This window comes from Marmota marmota, unplaced genomic scaffold, assembly GCF_001458135.2.
Source record: "Marmota marmota marmota unplaced genomic scaffold, marMar, whole genome shotgun sequence".
NCBI lineage: Eukaryota > Metazoa > Chordata > Mammalia > Rodentia > Sciuridae > Marmota > Marmota marmota.
The window spans coordinates 44,074,757-44,089,402 of NW_026000082.1; positions in this window are offsets into that span (position 1 = coordinate 44,074,757).

The window sequence follows — 14,646 nt, forward strand, 5'->3', positions numbered from 1 at the left end:
AGAAGGGAAATTCAGTTGTTTTTTTTTTAATGCTGATGATATTGTTTCTGAGATACCAGTTGTCTTTCTCCCTCTTTAGACCTTGGATTCTTGTCCACCTTTCATCCATAATGTATCAGGTATCTTTTCAATGCCTTGCTGATTCTCATTCTCTTTATGCTCTGTGTTATTGATTGGCCTCAAGATAAAGTCCTACGTCTCATGCACACACGTTTTGGGATCCTGAGGTTGACAGTGAGATCCAATATTAGAGACTTTGAAGCAAAAGAACAGTGGAGCAGGACTGTGGGTACAGAGCCTGGGAGCTTGAGGGTAAATTGTTTGAATAAGACATGATAATTAAATAAGATCCATGAAGCTAAATATTTTCTGCTTTATATCAATTGACTTATCTTCAATAAAATCTGGGTGTGCTATTTCTTTGTTTTACCTCTGACTGTGTGTATAGGAACCTAAGTTAAAATTCACAGGTGTTTGTTAACAACAAACAAGAATGGCATAGGGGATGGTTAAAATATTAGGAATCACCAGAACTCTATCTAGGAAAATTTTTTCAGGGACCCGTATTGGAGGCACAACGGCTTTGTGACTTTGGTGTTAATTGGACCTATAAAAGGGATAGTTCCCTGAAGCCAAGTGGTATTAAGTCATCTTGTATGTCTAGGGGAAATCTCTTTGCTTCACTTGTTAGCATCTATTTCTGCTTCTGGTAAAACAAGAAGTGAGAACCTCATTTCTTTCACTGTCAGGGATTTACAGACGCCATCTAGAGACGCCAGGTAGAAACATAGCCCTAACTGGCCGATCGGGGGACAGCTTCTCATGGCCACAGTTACCGGATGGAAGGTGGGTATCTAATTGGAGCTAGTTCAGTCTGGGTCTGTGAGCACTGGTCAGCCCTGGAAGACGTGCTGGAATGATAGAGAAAGAGCTCTCTGCTTCTGCCAGCTGCCATGGTAGAGGCTGGTCTCAGGCACCTCACAACTGAGGGAGCACCTGCCTGACCCTGGAGGCCACCTGGAGCACAGCAGAGCCCAGAACTGAAGAGAATCAGATTCTGCTCATCCCTTGAATGTCGGATCCTGCTGCATGGCGCTTACTCTTCAAACCTCCTGGTTATGTGGATTAACACTTTCTTTCACAACTTAAATCAGTTTGGGCTTGTTTACTATCATTTCTCTGACAAATTTGGTATCCATCTTCATGTTCTTGGAACTATTTTTCTTTAAGTCAGAAGTTCAGGAGTCAGGGCTTTCATTTTGCAGAATAGGATTTGGCTTTTGGGTTTTCAAAATAACCTTGTTTTAGAGTCAAAGAGACACATTTCCATTCTTTATTGCTGCAAAACAAATGACCCCAAAATGTAATGGTATAAAACAACAGCCATGCTCTGATGTTCTTAGATCCTGCAGGTCAGGAGTTCAGTGAGGGGACAATGTCAGAAGTCTCAGCAGCAAGATGTGAACCATGCAAGGGTCTGGTGCCTGGCCAGGGATAATACAAAGGCTGGGCTCCACTGGGATTTGCAAACAGAGCGCCTCCCCGTGGCCTCTCCCCAAGGATGCTTGGGCTTCCTCACAAGATGGAAGCTGTGGCTAGCTGGATTTCTCAGGGCTCCAGGGGTATGTGTCCTTGGCAACGAGGTGGAAGTCGCCTGAACTTTTATGACCTAACTTCACATAGTATCACTTCCACCATGCTTACATGCCTGCCCTGATTCCAGGGAAAGGACTCAGAACCAGGCTTGTCTGTGGGAAGAGTGTCAAAGAGTTTGGGAGCCTGTTTTTGAAGCACACAGGCCTCTTATGATATGATGCATGTGGTGTTTATTTCCCTCACATTTCCCTGTTATTGTGCATACTTCTTCCTCCAGATACCGCTGTCTCCAACCCTGTCTTCCTAACCACCCCGTCTTCATCCTCCATGGCTCCATAGCCACAGTGCCTCTGACAGGCACCCCGTAGCTTCTGACCTGGGCAAGGGGTCACTCTGCTCTGTGCACCCAGTCCTTCAGCTGGTCTTGCCATACTGACCTACAAATTACGGACATCCTGAGGAGCAGAGACCACACTTTCTATTATAATTATTATTCTCACTCCTGGCACATAGCAGATGCTACACTGTATGTATTTAGTAGATGGGAAAGCATCAGCCTGGAAAAGGAAGCACATTGTTTAGAGCCACATGACTCACATGTAAGGATGCATGACTCCTGCCTGGAATGCTCATGTTACTCCCATGGTACCACCATAAACAGGAAGCCCAGAGTGGTGCTCACAGGGGTCTGCATGTGGAGGGCAGGAACCCCGGCACCTCTGTGCAGGTGACTTCTGCTTGCACAATCTCTGGCTTTCCAAATTTACTAATTCACGATGCTTTCATATGTGTACATGCACAGGCCTGTGTGTATGCGTGTGTATGCACACACACGCACACACACGCACACAGCACTCCTGGGAAGAAAACACGATAGATTAAGAGCGGCATTTTACATTTTCAGAAACAAGCACCAGTGTCTCCGGAGTTCACACCTAATTAGGTTATGCATCTTGTCATCAAGCTCAGGGTCTCCCAGCTAAGACGCGCTGGACAAGCACAGCTGGCTTCCGCACGCACGGGCCAGATGTTGGCATGCCCATGGGTACAGGGATTCCCGCCAGAAAGAAGCTGGAAGAGCGAGGGAGCAGTCATCTCCCACTCTTCACGAACCGGTCACAGATGCACAGACGCCAACAGAGAAATCTAAATAGGAGGAATCTAAACCGGCTGTAGCCAGCACACAGCCCCAGTGGTCCTGCTTGATTCGTATTGATCACCAAGCAGTTCCTAGAACATGAGAAATCCCTTTTCTTTACTTATTGATCTACCTATTTATTTTCTTGTACCAAAGTGAATTGACTGTTTTTTAAATGTTGCACTAGAAAGAAATTAGTTCAGGAATCCCTTCTGCCTTTCTGAGAGTGCATTCTAACACCGAGCACATCCACAAACCCCAAACAGGAGCATATTCAGCTTTTACGAAAGGCAACCACCCCTTCCTGAAAATTGTTCCCCAAATTGCTCATCCCCCCACCCCCAGCCTTAAAATCATCTCAATTTCTTAATTAAAATTCTGCTCAACTTGTACCTAATCAAAGACAAGGTCAGTCTGCCTCCTAAGAATTTACTGGGAGCAGTAAAACCAATAAGTATTTTAAAAGCCACATTAAAAAAAAAAATCCAGCCACCTCTGTTCTAAGTACTTGCCCATTTTTATAATAAAACTATCCAGTTTCTGGTCTTTTCATATGCATTGGTTGGGGACAAAATGTCAAGCCTGACAGTGACATGTGTCCACAAGGAGTAGATGGTTCAGAAACTTCACGTACTGCTCGTTGGACCATAGAGTGGTAAAAGCCTCTTTGGAAAATCGTGTGGCAGGAGCTAGGATGTTTTAAAACATGCATTTCTCGGCACTGGGAAATTGCACTTCTGAAGGGGAGGCATTTCTGCAGTTACCCTGCCAGAGACGGTGAGCCACCCGGACATTTCCACATGGAAGACACTCACAAGTGTCACCGGGAAGAAAGCAAATCTTGGACAAACCCATGCCGTATAATTTCACTCCCATAACATTTCAGACCCTGCAAAAGCAAATCCATGCTGCTTAGGAAAATTGATGCATTAGGTAAAACTATAAAGAACACCAAGGAATCATCACTATCAAATTCAGAAGAGTGGTTCATTTGTAGGAGCGAGGGGAGCAGAGCTGGGGTATTGGGAGAGCTCTATACCCTGACCTGGGTGATGGACACATGGCTATTTATTTTATTTTATTCCTTATACATTTCATGAGTATATTGCATATTCTTAAAGTGTGTATATTTCATCATTTTCAAACTAAAAAAAAATAAAGATTATATGGGGAAATCCTTAAACATTTACAACAGTGTGTCTTTAATATATTAGGTGCTCTTAAAAATCAATAAGAATAAAGCTAATGGCCCAAATAAAACACGGGCAAATCCATGCAGTGAAAACCAAAAATACTATAGCTTTACTCTATCAGATCAGCAGATAATAAAAATAGTGTTGATACCTGAAACCAGACCAGGAGCCCAGTGCAGTGGGGGGAGCACACTCTGCACACACCCAGGCAGTGAGGCACACCCCGAGAGCACTCCTTATTTATAGCCTTTGACCCAACCATTCTCTCCCAAGGCCATATCTCAGAGAGCGACCTGGACAAGCCACTGCTCGGAGAAGCATGCTCCGGAACGTCCACTGCAGGATTGTTTATCACAGTGAAGAACGGGAAACTGCTCAAGTGTTGAATCCAGGACTGGCAGATAAACGATGGTGCATCCATACAAAGGGGTAATATGGACATGCTAAAATGATGACGTAACTCCGTCTTTATGGATGTGGAAAGACGCAGATGACACATCATTAGGTAAGCAGAGCCATCATGGAACAGAAGAAAGGGAACACAGATGCCCTCAGTTGTGAATGGGTGTGCGTGCATGTGTGTGTGTGTGCGAGTGTGCGTGTGCGAGTGTGTGTGTGTGTGTGCACATGCAGGGACACTACCAAGCTGATCCCTGCCTGCGCCGAGTGAAGGCCAGAGCCTCCCAAACACTCTCTGGCACTTGCTGTCCTGCAACTGTTGGAACCACCCTTTAAAAACCCAGGCTGGATCAAGCCATTCCCCTGCTCAGAGTGCGGTCACCGTCCTGTGTTACTGCATTCACTCCTGGCTCCCGTGGTCAAACTGACCTGGCAGCGCCTCCCACCTGCGCACCCCGCCCCAGCCTCTGTGGCTCCCCGCCCTCCATCAGTGCCCACTCCCCACGTGCCCCTGTGTTGGGCCCTTTCTAGTTGCCCCTCTCTCTGCCTGGAGTGCTCCCTCCTCCTCGCCCCCACACCAATTGCCAACAGAGGCCGTTAGTGAGCACCCCTTCCCAGTGTTCCTCTCTCCCACTTACCTCCCACCCTCTGTGTGGTCCACGGGGAACTTGGGCTCTTCACCCATCGCCTGCTGTTAGGACCTCGACTCCTTCAGAGCAAACGTTTTTGCTTGCTTTGTTTCCTGATGTATCCGCAGAACTCTGAAGGGTGTTTGGCACATAGTAGGCCCTCAATAAACACTTATCGAATGATTAAATTACCGAACAAATAAAGACGATTTTGCACAATGAAATGTTGGTGTGGTGGAGTGTGGATTCCCCTGGGGGCCAGGCAGGCAGGTCACTTCCTTCTAGAGTGGCCAGAGATGGGTTCTTCAACGCTTGGCACGGCAGCAAGGTCTGAATGAGAAGCAGCAGCTAGGCACTCGACGTCCTGAAGCAAAAGTATTGAAGGTAGAAGGAACAGAAAGAGCAGGACGAGAGAGAGAGAGAGAGAGAGAGAGAGAGAGAGAGAGAGAGAGAACCCAAAGTTGTTCAGGGAACTAAACAAAGATGAACCTCAAGCGTCAGCCTCCTTCCCACCATGCCAACATGGTGGGGGATTTTTAATGATTTTTTTCTCTGTTTGTCATTTCTTTGACTTGATCAACAAATATGGATTGAGTGTGAAATAGAGAAGCTTAAGTGTGCGTGTCTACATTGAGTCCACTGCCTTCAGTTGAGCCAGGGATTTCCTGAGCCCCTGCGCAGTTCTGTGGTTGTCATCCCGGGTGAGTGGACGACTCTCCCTCCCGAGTCTGAAACGCGCAATCCTCCCCAGAGGGAGATGAGGAACCGGCTTCTTTTCACCTAGAAGCACAAACCCCACCTTAAATCTATAGGGAGATAAACAAGGTTGCCCTAGCAACAGCTTCAGACAAATGCTTTCGTGGAGGAAGTGGATTATTCCATCATTTGTTTGGTAAGAACACTTAACATGAGGCCGCCCCTTCTCAAAATTTAAAGTGCACCCTCAGCCCTGGGGACTATGTGCAAATGCCTCCACAGCTTCATGGCTTCTTCCTCCCCAGCCCCATGTGGCTGGCTCCCTGAGTGGAGGACAGAGCAAGATGGAGACGCGCCTGAGACCAAAACCAGACATAGCTGCTTTGACGTTCTAAATGAAGGGGCATAACTGACAAGTCACCGTTACCATAAATCACTCTGTTCTTCTCTCTACCTCCAGAGACTGGTGGGGGAAAGATAAAGGAAGCACATTCACCTTCTTCCTGTGGTCAAGGGAAGAGCCTGGTGAGAAGCCCCCGGGCCAGCGCCCAGTGCCTGGGCGGTGCCTCAGGTGGTGTTCAGGTGGCCAGGAGAGCAGAGGGACAAGCTCCCTCCCAAAGGAAAGGGTAAGAGGCTGAGTTTCTGGCCCAAGAGGAGACTTAGTTACAGACAAAGGGAAACAAAACAGAGAAACAGATAGCCCAGTGTGGGGAGAGGGGATTTGAACAATATGGCGGCAGGCCATGGGCGTTGTGATTGAAGGACTTCTGATGGTCTGAGGTCCAAAGTGGGGTCATCAGCCAGGAGCCTCTGTGACCATCTTGACATCACTTCAAATCACCAGAGACGTTGTTTACCCACCAATGCCTTGTATGGAGGTGTCGGTGGCCCGGTGCTCACTTGTGTACCTGGGTGGCTTTATATTCTTTTCTTTTGGGAGATCAAGGAAAAGGGCCTATTATGGTGCAGAAATGAAGTGGCCCCAAGGACTCTGCGTTGAAGGCTTGGTCCCAGGGCCGCCGTGTCCAGAGGTGGTGCTTTCAGGAAGTGATTGGATCATGAGAGCCCTTCCACCATGACATCCCCTCAGGCCCAAGCAATGGAGCCAGCCGGCAATGGACTGAAACCACGAGCTAAAATAAACCTTCCCTCTTCTGAGTTATTTTTCTCGGTGCTTGTTACAGCAACAAACCCTGACTGATACACTATTCTTCACTCTGTGGATCTGCTACAGGACGGTGTGTTGGACTGTGAGCTACTGGTTCCAGGAGACAGAACTCCCAACACAGCTGGGGCTGGGAAACAGGAACTCAACAGGTACAGGTCACAGTTCAAGCCAGCCTTGTCACTAGTCAACACCTGGTCTGCTTGAGACACAGATCTAGGGGCTGATGGTTTTCCTTCTATTACGAGTCACCCTCTGAGTCAGCATGCTTTATTTCCTTCTCGTCTTTTGCCTGGTTTGTGGACAGTGTCCCCACAAAGGTCCATGTGCAAAGGATTGGTCCCCAAGAGTGACACTAATTGGGAGGTGTGGTGAGCTTTCAGGTCCTTAGATCACTGGAGATGCCATTCTCTAGGGGGCTTAGGGGACCCCAATCTCTGTCTCTCTTCCCCAGTTCTAGATGTGACTTTTTGCTCCTACATGTTCCTTAAGTCCCACCATCTGCCACCCTCACTAAAAGCCAAATCAGTGGGCCCAAGATTTTGACTTCAAATCTCCATAACTGTTAGCTAAAAAAACTCTCTTTATAAGTAGCCTGTGTCAGGTACTTCATTATAGTAACTGAAAGCTAACTATTACATCCCTCCACCCAAATATTAGCCACACAAGGGCAGGGACTTGGTCTGTTTTGTTTACTGCTATAGTCCTAGTTGACACAGGAAGGGGACTCGTCTTTTGCTTAAATCATAGGAAATTTTTTCAGAGTTTTTTCTTTCTCTCCCACCTTGAATGATGATGACCACATCTGCTGGAAGCTCATTCTTGCACATGTCCTTGCTTACAGTCACCAGGCTTCCTCTCAAGGAAGCCTCAGACCACCTCTCTGAGTTTGCTCTCTGGCTTCCTTCACGTGGTGGAAATTTCATGTTTTCGCAACCGGCATCTAGGAACCAACATACCATCCGCCTCTTTGTTAATTCTCTTGCTTGGACAGTTTACAATCTTTGGATTTATTTCCTACTCCACTATTCAGAATATATTTTAAGAGTAGGAGTGTGACATATCTTCACAGAGAATCAGTGTCTTCTGGCCAAAGGAGAATGTGGACTCAGCAGACCTTTTCTGGAAGCACTCAGGATGAGACACTCTGTAGCAACAGGTTGGAAAGACGGGGCGGGGGACAAATGAGGCAAACGATTCCTGCAAACGGTTCCAGGGCTTCTCTGCAGCTGCTTTGTGTAAGACCCTCAGACGGTTTCCACAAACCAGGGAGTTGGCACACTTTGGAGGGGATGGGGGAAGGAGGAGATGGATATTAAAAAGCAAACACGGCATGCTTTCCAAAAGCTGGGATATTTTTAAAAGTTAGCGATCACGAGAAGCAAGTTGTGTTTTTCGACACGTGTCAGGAGTTCAAAGTCCCGTCTGAAGACCAAGTGAATCCCTCTCTGCTTCGAGAGCACACCCTCTCCCACTGTGGTCTTGGTCAAGTTCCTCTCTGAGCCCCTCTGGCCTCATCTGAAAAACGGGAAGAACAGAAAAGCTGTCTCACCTCCAGGTACTGGAAGGGCGCAGAGAGCAAAGGCTGGAGAAGGGAACAGTGCTGACCCTTTTATTCTTATCATTAATAAAACTTTAAAATAATTCAACCTGTTTCCAAATAGAATGTGCACTTCAGAGTTGCACTTGGTATCCTAACGTGAGCCTTCCGGGGCGGGTGGAAGAGAGACCTTCTGGCCTGGAGAAGGGGGGAGTCAGCGGGGCTTCCAGGAGCGGCCACCCACCACCCTCTGCAGCGGAGCCGTGCAGTGGAGACCAGAGCTGCGAGGATCTGGGCTCCTGGGCTCTGACCCTGGTTCTTTCACTTCCTGAACATGTGACCCTCTGGTGCTGCCCCCTGTACCTTCCAGATGAGGGCACGATGAGGCTGCTGTACCCAGGTCGCTGGGACCATCTCCAACAAGATGGGGAGGTGTGCTGCGACCCGGTGCAATGTCCCTCAGCCAGAGCTTCAGTGAGCTTGCTTTCTAACTTCATCCCACTTCCACACCCACCTTGGGAAGGGGTGGCACGGCCGTCCCCTCTTCACGGGTGACACAGGGAAGGCTCCGAGAAGTATTTTCTTTTTAAGTTGAAACAAAACACAATCTTGCTGTAGGTCACAACCACGGTTCGGTGGGGTGGGGATTTGAACCCAGAAAGTATGAGTCTATGGGACCCTGACCCCATTTCTGGCCACAGAAATCCCCTCAATTCATGGAAATGGAGCATCCTTGGATCCCACAGATATGGTCCCAATAAAAGGAGATTGCACGACATCTGATAGAGGCACAGACAAGAGAAGGGCGGAGTTTCTGGCCCCCCAAGCATTTAAGACCCCAGATTTGGGGAGTAGGCCCAAGGGACCTAGTTTTCCAAGCAGCAGAATGACGTCTTGCCTGGGGCTGTCTGAGGATGCCATGAGCTGGTCCTTGAGCAGAGTGGGAGGCCGAGTGCCCTGCTCCCCGGCCGCCCTGCTCCCCGGCCGCCCTGCTCCCCGGGCCAGGCAGGCGTTTCATCCTGGGTGGAGTCACCAGCCCTCCCTGGTGCGTCCCTACCAGGAGCAGAAAGAGAAACCAGTAGGGCCACCTCAGATAGAAATGGAAGCAGGGGACCAAAGTCCACCCGGTGTCCTGCCTGACGGTGCCCCTCAGGGGTGCTACATTTGCCCACAGGATGGCGTCTTGCACTGCCCACAGGGCTGCATGGGCACCCCAACCACACAGCCGTGCCCACGGGCATGGGAGGTTCCAAGTTCCACGGAGCTGTCCTGGCCCGGACGTCCCCCCTGTCTTCTGGGCCTCATTTCCTTTTGGCTGTGGAGGCACTTTGTGCATAGCACTTAGAGGGACCCACGAGTCCCACCCTGATGTCCTGGAATCCAAGCCCAGGCCGCTCAGACTCAGGCCCCTGCTCTGACCACTGGACTGCACTGCCTGTTCCTGATCATACGTGTCATCAAGCCAAGGTTCTGAGACAAAGGATGGCAACTTGACAATCAGAGTCGTCCACCCAAATCCCCATGGTATCTAGTCTAGACCTCGGCAGTACCGACGTCTGGGACCAGTTAACTGTGCCGGGAGGGGACGGTCACTGCCTGCTGCACCACATCATATTTAGCAGCACCCCTGGCCTCTGCCCCACCCCCCCATTTTATATTGGTCATGATCACCTAAAATGGGTCCAAGCAAATGTCCTTGGGGGACAAAGATCACACCCTGCTCATCCAAAGAATGGCCTAAAGAAACTCCAACCGCAGTTCCTAATTCACCGCCAGGGGAAAAACCATCAGCCCAGACTGTCTGTTTCCTCTCTTGTTTCCAAGCTCCTGAGCCCAGAGAGTTCACAGCAAAACCAGAGACAAAGGCTGTGTCTGACCCCCAGGAAGATTTCTGCAGTGACAGCCCAGACATCAAGGACAACTGAAGATTGTTGATTCCCTGCAGAAGGCCGGAGCCCAGGCGCCATCTCCGCATGCCCTCGTCCCCAGCACACAATCGACGCCCTGTTGAAACAAAAGCATGGTTTCCTGCACAACGAGGGGGGGGGGGTTGGCTTTAGCTGATTGTGTTTTTCTGATCGGAGAACATGCGGTTCGGCAATTGAGTGCCAGAAAAGGAGAACCATTAATTTGAAATTCCAAGAGAATCAATGAAATTGCAGCCAAGTTGTCACGCAGCATGAAAAGCAATCACAGCGCTAGCACAAAGGAAGCCACGTCCTCAGCTACCTGGGTGCACGCAGAGGTGACAGCTCGAGAGCTGGTCGGCTATTCAGAAGCAGGCAGTCGGGCTTGATTGTGCAGCCCTCCCACCCCAGGGCGACAAACAGAAGAGCCGTGTCTGTGATTCTGATGCACAAACGCTCCATGAAGGACGCTGTTGAAGCTGAGAGTCCAGATCTTCCCCCGTCAGGATTGCAACACCCCAACGAGGAGCCCATTTGGTATGAACCGCGATGGCCACGCCTGGCCACGTGCCCTGGGTGGCCCAGCTGCACTGCTTTAGCAAGCGAGAGGCATCCGGAGAGAGGTCTGGTCTCTCCTGGGGACGTAACCCTAACGGGGAAGAGGAGCTAAATTTAGCTTGGCTACCTTTCATCTCGGAAATGTGTGAAGGCTTGTTGTTGGTTCATATTCAGTTCTGAATTTAACTCCCCCAACCCGTCCCCAGAGGCCCGATGGACTGAGTTCAGTTGGCTTGATGTGGGGGCTGGAAGAGGGTTCAGTGCTGAGAAGGCAGTCTGTCACTCCATCTGGAGAGGGCACCCCATGGGTCTCTTGTGTCCCTCCCCTCTCCTTCTGCCCGGTCACCCCATTCCTCTGAGCCTCCTGGGTGCCAGTCACCGCCGCAGCAAGAACAATAGGTACCAGAAGAAAACCGCCCACTACGCGCTCAGCACTGGCTCTGTGGCTTTCCACACCTCATCTCATTTAATCTTCAAACAGAAGAGGCACCTGGCCGCTCAGGTACCATGAATGACGACGATGGCTCCCAATTTCTGCAAAGATACTTCATGTCCTTATAGACCTTAAATGATGTCATGGAACCCCCTATGAATTATGTGTCCGTGAAAATGTTAAAAATTATGTTAAGTTTGGAGGCTACTAAAGAGAGAAATCATGTGGTCTTTACTTTGCAAACTAGTAAAGAAAAAAGAAGTTGAAGATTAATGGGCTTGCTGGGCATGGCGGTGCATGCCTATAATTCCATCGGCTCGGGAGGCTGAGACAGGAGGATCGTAAGTTCAAAGCCAGCCTCAGCAATTTAGCGAGGTGCTAAGCAACTCAGTGAGACCCTGTCTCTCGTAAAATGCAAAATAGGGCTGGGGGTGTGGCTCAGTGGTGGAGTGCCTCTGATTCAATCCTCTGTACCCCCTCCCCCGCCAAAAAATAAAAAAGAAAATTAACAGGCTTAATTTACAAGTTTGAAAAATAAACAAGGCAGAACGTGTTCCCACTGTCAGAATCACGAAGCTGGCACACGGCACAGCCAGGTTCCCTGGCCTCAACCTAGATGTTCTCAGGACACTCCACCACCGTCCGCAGTCTCCACGCTCAACAACCCATCGTGAGCTACCCTGAAGCTCTGGTACCCCTTCATCTCTATAGACCCCATGGATTCGTACACAGAAGGCACTTAATATTTGTTTGTTATTGTTAATCTGCTTGAGTTATTTTATTATATTGATTACAGTCATCCATCCTATAATAATCAGTTCCAGCCGCTCTCAGGGGTGATTTATACTACTTCGTAACAGAACATTCTCTCTCACCGTCAGGGAGAGAACATCACTAAATCAAAGATGCTCAGAGAGAAGTTCCTGCAAACAGCTCTCCAGATGCGCTTGGGAACAAGAGAAGCCAAGGACCAAGAAATGCATGAAACGATTTAAAGGAAAAGGTCACGGCTCTTTGCAATTAGTGTCCCAAGCGATTGGTGCTCAGGGGCTCCCTGGGCCTTGCCTTCTTCTCCTCTGCAGCTAACGATCACATCAGTAGGGAAACAGCCAGCCTGCTGTCCCCAGCACCCCGAGATGCATTAGCGTTTTTCTTTCCTGCGTTCTTATCGAGGGCATGCAGCTTCCTCCTTAGGAGTAAGGACAACTCCCCGAGGTCCCTGAGTGAGAGGCTGAAGGGTCTCCCACCCTCTTCAAACTTGCCCACACTCCACAGGCTCCTCTTGTGAAGAGACGAACCTTTGAAATGAGCCCACCCCGTGCTGACTCAGTGAGGACAATATTGCAAAGCAGAAAAAGGTATTTTTCACAATCTTTGTAAAATTTTGTTTTTGATTAACATGTATTAATTTAGACATTGATAGGGTTTAGTGTGATATTTTAATACATGCCTATAGCCTGTGTCCATCGAATTCAGCCCAACCTCCTTCCCAACCTCTAGTAATCAATATTCTATATGCAGGACAACTTTTTCTTTCTTAACTTACACCTTTTAGAGAATATGCAGTCCTTGTCTCCATTGCTGGCTTATTTCACTGAATAAAATACCCTTTGGGTCCATCCATTTGCTGCAAATGGTAGGATTCTGTTCTTCTTCATGACTAAATAATATTCCCTCAGGTATTTATAGCAGGTTATATTTTCTTTCTTTATCCTTTGATATACCCCTTGGTTGATTCCACATCTTAGCTATGGTGAACAGCATGACTTTTTAGTGTGCTGATCTCATTTCCTTTCAGACAGTAGCCAAGGAAGAAGTGGGAAACCTGGATCACAGATGTCCTGCAGGGGTTCAGACTCTGGGAAATAGATTCAAGATCCCAGCACTTGAAAGAAGCACAGGACACAGTTGGGAATAGTAGACATGTTTTATCCAGAGGTGGCAGCAACGCCTAGACCCCTTTCCACAGGCCAAACAAAGAAGGTGCAGTGCCACCAGATTACCTAAGCAAGCTCATGTTCCCAGGAAGATGCTTATGACCTTGAGTACATACTAGAAACAGCTGGCCAGAGTCTTGGCAGGGAGCCTGACTACAGCCACTTTGGGCCTTCCCCACAGCAGGGTAGATCTACTCCTAGTTTCTCGAGGCCCCTCCACGCTGTTCTCCATGACGGTTGTGCTAATCCCTGAACTTTCTGCAACAGTGTCTGAGAGCTCCTTTGGTCTGTTGTCTTGCCCTTATCTGGTTACTGTTGTTGATCTGAGGCTCCCCATTCCAACCGTGAGATGATCTCTCATTGTAGGATTCTGTTCTCATTGTAGTTTTGATTTGCATCGGATAATCTTTTGATGTATCCAACAAAGACCTGTGCCCCTGAGGTTCAAGCGCTTTGGTGTGAATCTGTAATTACTGATTTTGTTTCCCACACAGTATTTCAGTCACACTTCCATGAATTATAAAATATGACAGTGACTGAAACTAGCCCCAAATAGTCCTCGATGGAAAGTAACTTCAAGGGGCTGGGGGAAGCTGAGCCCAGAGTGGCTCTGGTCTGTGTGTATTGCAGGCACGAAGTCACCTGCGTTTGTTGCAACATCCCAAGGGCAGGCACACCCATGCCCTCGCGGACAGGAATGGTTCTTTTTACCCAACATCTTCTGAAAGGTCTCTCCACTACACAAGAAGACTCAGGGAGCCAGCCAGGGACTAGCAAGAGAAGAGACTCCCTTCTCCTAGGGTCTGGGAGGCAGTCGGGCCACTGTTCCCAGTCACAGGAAGACCAGAGGGGACCTCAGACTCTCCCTCCCACAAGTCAAATCACGGGAAGTCAAGCCAGAAGGGGCCTAAAAACACCAGGGGCGGCCTGGCCCAGGGAGAGGGTGCCCATGACCCTCAGAGGTGCCTTCTTCCCATCTCTAAGTCTCAGGAGAAGACCTTTAAGTGGGATTTTTTTTCTTTGCATTGTTTTGGGAAGTTGGAATGTTCTGAGAGTATTAGACGAGAAGTTTCTCTCCCAAGACAGAGTGGTGACGGTGATGACCCTGGCCCATCCCAAAGCAGTCTCACACCTGTGCAGGGGGAAACCAGAGCTAACCCAAACCCCAGACACAGTTTTTGGGTCCATGCGAGCTGCTCAGAAATGCTGGGCCACTATGAAGCGGCTATTTCCAGCCAGAAAGCCACAGGGACGCTGTCATTTGAGGAAGCCACGACTTACATGGAGGCCTAACAATCCCTCTGGTGGCCACAGCATTTCTCACTTTTCTGTGATTGACATTTAGACTGTTTCCAATTTTTCACTCTTGGAAAAAAAAAATGTCATTATGTAATTTTTATGCTGGAAACTTTTCTATTTTTATAACTTTTTTTGAGATATAATTCCTACATCCTA